Source organism: Chrysochloris asiatica, unplaced genomic scaffold (assembly GCF_000296735.1).
Source record: "Chrysochloris asiatica unplaced genomic scaffold, ChrAsi1.0 scaffold00070, whole genome shotgun sequence".
NCBI lineage: Eukaryota > Metazoa > Chordata > Mammalia > Afrosoricida > Chrysochloridae > Chrysochloris > Chrysochloris asiatica.
The window spans coordinates 13,748,452-13,755,690 of NW_006408588.1; the positions used below are offsets into that span (position 1 = coordinate 13,748,452).

At 43.1% G+C, this 7,239-nt stretch overlaps 1 protein-coding gene and 1 pseudogene across 1 annotated transcript in view; one reads left to right on the forward strand and one right to left on the reverse strand.

Annotated features, from left to right (window-relative positions):
* ADCK1 (aarF domain containing kinase 1) overlaps positions 1-7,239 on the reverse strand; it is a 272,060-nt gene that overhangs the window by 133,230 nt on the left and 131,591 nt on the right. The gene's annotated exons all lie outside the window — the stretch shown is intronic.
* Positions 6,216-7,239, forward strand: part of LOC102827277 — a 4,003-nt pseudogene continuing 2,979 nt past the window's right edge.

A 7,239-nucleotide genomic window follows, 5' to 3' on the forward strand; every position in this document is an offset into this window, starting at 1 on the left:
TATATATATATATATATATTTGAACCACAAGGTCAGTGGTTTGAACTCACCATCTGCTCTCTATAAAGGTCACTATAAGTAGGAACTGACTTGACAGCACTTAACAACAATATATGTATGTGGCACTGAAAGGTAGGCACTGGACTTCAAATTCACCATCTGATCCTTGGAACCCTACAGCGAGTTGCTGTGGGTCAGAACCAACTTGACATGACACTTCACCACCACATGCATTTGTATATGTATGTGAAGGGACTGGAAGAACAAACTCATGAGGTGGCGTGATAGTCAGTTTCCAAGATGGACCCCAACCATCCTTAGCTCCTGGTAGTCAAGCCCTGTGTGGTCCTTTCCCACACTGCACAGGGCTACCCTTTGAAACTAGTAAGAGCTTGTGGAAATGAAGAAGTATGAGTCCCGAGGAGATGTCATAAACGGCACTGACTCTTGCACCTTGCTCTCTCTCAGATCACTTGCTCAGAGGGAAGCCGGCTACTGTGTCACCAGGTCCTCAAGCAGCCCTTTGAAGAGATCCACACGCTCAGAAAGTGTTTCCTCCCAAGATCCAACACCAGCTTTCCAACAATCACTGGAGTGAACCATCTTAGATAGCAGATCCTCCAGCTCCTGTCAAGCTTTCAGATTACCACAGCCCTGAAGAGCACCTTAAAGACACCCTCATGAAGCACCCACCTAAATCACTCTCGAATTTCTAACCCACAGAGATTGTGGGAGTTAACAACTGTCTATTGTTTTCAAAGCTCAAAATAAATAAATGCTTATGAGTAAATTAAAAAAAAAAAAAAAAAACAGGATGAGAAGTAAGAAGTTTGAACCAGCACTGGAAAGAAGGAAGCGCAGATGAAGAGAACATGAGACCTCTGTGACCAGGGTGAGGAAGTTTTCTGACAGTCACAAGTTCCACAGATGGAGTCTGACCCTCTGGGCAGGAGGAGCTCCTCTGGGCCCTTCTACCCAAACTACTTCCCAAGCCCTAAGTTCAAGCAAAGTCTTTTCATCCCTGAATACACCGCACACCTCAGCTTTACCAAGATGCTGAGTCAAGATGCCACCCTGCAAGTGAAGAAGACTGGGGCAGTGGTACTGAATCCAACACAGCCACCATCTCCAAAAACCTGGGCACCTGTGCCTCTACCCTTCAGCCACAGAATCAGCCCTGGGAACAAGAGCACAAAAGTCAGGGTCCCTGGCCTAACTAGCCATTAACAATGAACTGCTGCACCACCAGAAATCCCCAAGGGGCAGGAGAATCTCTGGAAGTACTTCCAAAGTAGCCTGAGAGAACTTACTAATAGTGGGTGGGAAGGACTAGCTAATACATCAACACTGGGTATGGGGCATGGTAGGGAAGAGAAAATAAATTTCTTGTAGCAAAACAGTATATGGAACAAAGAGCAGTACCAGGCATCAGAACACTTGATTAAAGACCCAACTCTGCCATTTATGACTCTCTCTGAGCTCTCTTATGTTATACTGTTGAGTTAGTTAAGACTCATAGTGACCCCATGTAAAAGAGTAGAACTGTCCCATAAAGTTTTGTTGCCTGAAATCTTTACAGAAGCATATTGCCAAGTCTTTCTCCCCTAGAGCTGCCAGGTGGGTTTGAACCACCAACCCTTCAGGTAGGAGCTGACCTTTAAGCATTGCAGCACCATGGATCCTTATTTCCTCCCATATATAAATAGTAGCTAATATTTCCTGGTCATTTGCTCTGTACTGGACACGTTCTAAGTGCTCCATATTCATTAACTCGTTTAATGCTAACAACAAGCCTATGTATTGATGACTGTTCTCATCCTAATTGTAAGGCTGAGGAAACAGGACAGAGGGGATAAGCCACACGTGACTTCTCTGTACTTCTTTTCCCTCATCCTTAGAAGGCTCAATAAGGAACTCAAGTATTGTGTGACGGCATGACCAAAACTATAAGTGTGCAGGCCCTGTCCCAAGACAGGTCTGACTGAGGGGAGAATGGACTCTAAGCAGGTAAAGCTGTGCAGGCTGGAGGAACGGAGACTGTAAACAACTGGTGTGGAAATCACGTCTGACTTCCTCTGGTTTCACAAGGGGAATATGAGAATCAAACTCAAAATCAACACAAGGTCTATTCCTATGAAGCAATCAGACATACCCTTCTTTATCCTATTTTAATACCATCCAGTAGTGGAACATTGTCAAGTATGTTACTAGAAGATGAAAACATTACGAATTGCTGCAAAACACTGTCAGACATAGTACTGGAAGGTTGGAAGGCACTCAAAATACAACAGAGAAAGAGCTACCTACACAAAGTTGAGCTGACCATAATGACATGAATGGAGCAAAGCTTTGGAGACTTTCATTTGCTGAACGTACAACTCAATATGAGAAGAAAGAAACAGCTGCAGATATCCATTAGTAATCAGAACCTGGCATGTACAAAGTATGATTCCAGGAAGTTGTCAAAAATGAAATGGAATACATAACAGTCAGTACCCTAGGTATTAGCGAGCTGAAATGGACTGGTATTGGCCATTTTGAATCTGACAATCATATGGCTTACTATTCAGGGAATGACAAATTCAAGAGGAATGGCATCACATTCATTGTCAAAAAGAACATTTCAAGAGATATCTTGAAGTATAATGTTGTCGGTGATACAATACCATCCATAAACCTACACGGAAGACCAGTTAATACCACTATTCAAATTACCACCAACCACTAAAACCAGTGTTCATGAAATTGAAGAACTCTACCAACTTTTTCAGTCTGAAATTGATCAAACATCCAATCAAAATGCAGTGATAATTACTGGTGATAGGAATACGAAAGTTGGAAAACAAAGAGGAAGGATCAATAGTTTGAAAATATGGCCTAGGTGATAGAAATGATCCTGGAGATTGCATGACAGAAATTTGTAAGACCAATGACTTATTCATTGCAAATACATTTTTTAAACAACACAAGCTTAGTGGTTACAAGTTGGGCTGCAATCTTAAAGTCAGCAGTTCGAAACTACCAGAGGTTCTGCAGGAAAACGATGAGGCTTTCTGCTCCTGTAAAGAATTGCAGCCTTGGAAACCCTATAACAGGGTCACTATGAGTTGGAACCGACTCCACAGCACATAACCACCACCATACACATGGAACGCACCAGATGGAATACACAGGAATCAAATTGACTACATCTGAGGGAAAAGACAAGGAAAAGCTCAATATCCTTAGACAAAACAAGGCTGGAGAAGAGTGTGGAACAGACCTTCAATTGCTTATATGTGACCTGAAACTGAAGAAAATTAAAACAAGTCCACAAGGGCCAAAATATGACCTTGTACATATCCCACTTGAATTTAGAGGACAGCTCACGAGCAGATTTAATAACCCAATTAAAAAATGGGCACAGGACATGAACAGACACTTCACCAAGGAGGAGATCCAGGCAGCCAACAAACACATGAAGATATGTTTGCGATCACTAGCCATTAGAGAGATGCAAATCAAAACAACAATGAGATATCATCTCACACCAGCAATAACAGCAAAGATTTTTTAAAAAGTAGAGGACAATAAATGCTGGCGAGGATGTGGTGAGACTGGGATGCTCCTGCATTGCTGGTGGGATTGCAAAATGGTCCAACCTCTCTGGAAAGCAATACGGTGCTTCCTCAGAAGGTTGAAAATAGAAATACCTTATGATCCAGCAATTCCTCTACTTGGTGTTTACCCACATGAAATATGAACCATAACACAAGTAGATATATGCACACCAATGTTCATAGCAGCACTATTTACAATAGCAAAAAGATGGAGACAGCCTAAGTGCCCATCAGTTTAAGAATGGATAAACAAACTTTGGTACATACACACAATGGAATACTATGGCACCCTGAAGAACAACAAAGAAGCTGCAAGCCACTGCACAATATGGATGAACCTTGAGGACATTATGCTAAGTGAAATTAATCAGTCACAAAAGGAGAAATACTGCATAGGACCATTATTGTAAAAGAGTAAGAAAAAGAACCCACACTAAAAGGGGGGAAAAAATTATATATATATTTGCTAATCAAAATCACCAGGATGTATGGGATGAGAAGAGGGGAGGGAGGGAGGGAAAGATAAAGCACAGGGTAAGGAATAGACACAGGATAGTTTGGGGGCTGGGGGGGCGGGGGGGTCAATACACAAGAAGAGGGTTGGGGAATGGAAGAACAAGGCTGATGGGAGAACAGTTAGGCAGGTTCACATGGGCTAAGTGGGACACAGGTAAATGATGATGTATGCACAACCTTGGAACAACAGGGCTCCAGGATACAGGGATTGAGGCATGGTTTGAAGGCGTAAAATAGGGGAATAGTGTTAAGATGCTTGGCTGTCTTTTGAATCTTGGTTTCCCTTGCCTAACACTGTAAAACAGACACTTGAGGTGGGGAGAAAGGAATAGCTAGAATCATCACTACAGAAAGCTTGTAAGTTCATCTTCAGCCTATAAATGATTGGAATACCTTAATTGTTGTTGTTGTTAAGTGCCGTGGAGTCGGTTCCGACTCATAGCGACCCTGCACAGGATTTCCGAGGCTGTAAATTTTTACGGGAGCAGAACACCTCATCTTTCTCCCGCGGAACCGCTGGTAGTTTCGAACTGCTGACCTTGCGGTTCACAGCCCGATTCGTAACCACTACACTACCTAGAAGTTGCCCAGTGAAAGAGGCTTCCGGTGGAGCCTTTACACTGCACAAGACCATAAGTGGAATCTAGACCCTATCCAAAACCATATGAGGTAGGAAATTTCCACTGGAAAGGACGCATAGACCAGCCTGGAGTGGCTAGAGGAACAGAAGATACCTCGTGAAAGAAAGACCGGCAGGAAAAATTCAAAACAATAAAGCAGTGTGATTGATTACTACAAGAACAAGTAAACTGTTTGTCTGAGAGCCATCAAGGCATGTGGTCAGAACCCCTCAGAGCAAATCCCCTTCTAAGACTGAGACTCAAGGGGAATACATGAGCAGCCATGTGGTCTGGATGGTGACCACACTGGTCACCGATAAGGGAAGAGGGGGAAAAAAACCGTAATGAAGTTGTGAGCTAAGCCCGACCACATTCAATATACTCCCGTGAATGCAGGTGGAGACCTGAATGGCCAGCAGTACGGCAAGACCAGGGACTCCTGGGCTCAGAGGCAGTGACATGGCCACAGAGGACTAGAGTGGAGAGTGAAGATTCCAGCTGATATGAAATGAGGGAAGATGCACAAGAACACCCATACTTGCAGATAGTACCCACTTGACCTGGCTTCGATGGCTAAATGATCAGAACTCGACTAGAAGAAGAAAGATGAGTTACCTATACTTATGGAGGTAGTAGCTCAAAAAAGGGAACAAATCTTTACAGCAAGGATCACTCCCACCCCCTCAATATACAGGGTTAACAGGGATGGACAACTTAGACATTGGCTACCCAAAATGGGTGGGGACCTATAAAGGCAAGAAGTGACTGGCTTACAAGCTTTCAAGAGGGAGCCTAGTTCCAGATGGGGCAGGGGAAGGTAGAATCACCACTGAATGATGTCCAATCCATTGGGACCAGGCTGGCGGAAGGAAATGGGGATAAGACTAATGTGGTACAATAGTGAACAATTGCCATCAGGTCTGACTGTGAGGCTAGGAAATATAGAGGTAGATGTTTTTTGACAAGAGGAGGAGAGTGATTGATTGTGTAGCCCAGGAGTGGAGGTCCCTGGGACCATCAAGTGAGAAGAATGGAGAGCAGGACCCTACCCAGAGAGGCAGTGATGCCAGGGATGGAGACAGAGAAGATGATGCAGACAGATGGAGCAGCTGGGGACACTGGACTCAGGGTGGGAAAAGGGCTGTGTGGTGTACCCTTTGGGGTTATATGATGATGCTTAGAGGGGGCTGTAATCATTACAATGAAACGAAATACGATAGGATGAGTGTGAAGCTGATGTTCTCCCATGTAAACCTCACAATAAAAACTTAAAAAAAAATAGGTTCACTTCACCTACTGCAAAAAAAAAAAAAAAAGAGCAGATTTGATGCATTAGACGCTAATAACCAAGGACAAGAAGAGTTGTGAGATAACATCAAGAACATCATATAAACCCACTAGCCCACCATGCATGCCCACCCCACAGCCTGCCATTTCTTTCCTGCATACCTGGTGGACTCTGCTCTAGGTGGACGCCAAGATGCTGTCCACCCTGTTCCTGCAAATGCTGGAACAACCCTCATCTCTGTGCACTCTCGCATATATGCTGAGGCTCTACCACGACCCACTGCTACAGACTGGCAATCATCCAGAGCCTGCAGATGCAAGATGTGGAATTGAAGGTGCAGTAATGGACCTTTGTTTGTTTGTTTTAATGTCTTTTTTTTTTTTTTTTAAGTGTTTATTGTGAATTGAGTGATAGTTTACATGGGAGAACATCAGTTTTACACTCACCGTTTCACTGCAATGATTACAATCTCCTCTGTGCATCATCATTCAACAGTATTTGCTTCTATTTCTATTCCCTCTGTTTTATTGGGGTTTTTTGTTTTTTGTTTTTGTTTTTTGTTTTTGGAGATGTACACAAAAACACTCAGGAATATATAATCATTTAAGCAATGTGAGGGCACATTGTGCAAGCCTGACTCCTGGCCACCAGCACACAGCCTTTCTCTTTCCTTGAGTTTAGAGTCCTTTGCTGCTCTATCTTTTCATGTTTTCATCTCTGCCTCCATCTCTGGTGTTGCTGCTTCTCTGGATAGGGTCCCACATTCCACTCATGCTCTTCTCCCTTGATAGTCCTAGGGTCCTCTGTTCCTGGACTGTAAGATTAATTACTGCCCCCCTTTATGATACAAAACTTCTACCTTTACAGTTGTGACTGTCGCAATTCATCATGATAACAATTACTATTGAATCATAAGAATGTTATCCCATCTCCTTTCACCAAACCCATCTAGATAAGATGAAAATTGTTCAATGGGGATTCTACCTTTCCCATGCACACTCAAACTAAACTCCCTCTTGACAACTTGTAAACCAGTCACTTTGTGCCTTTATAGACCCCCCCACTGATGTGAAGACACCTTCCCTCACAGCTGATATTTTGAACTACTACATCCATATAAGAAAACAAGTCCACGAGAACCAAAATATGACCTTGAATTTATCCCACCTGAATTTAGAGATCATCTGAAGAACAGATTTGATACATTAAACACTAA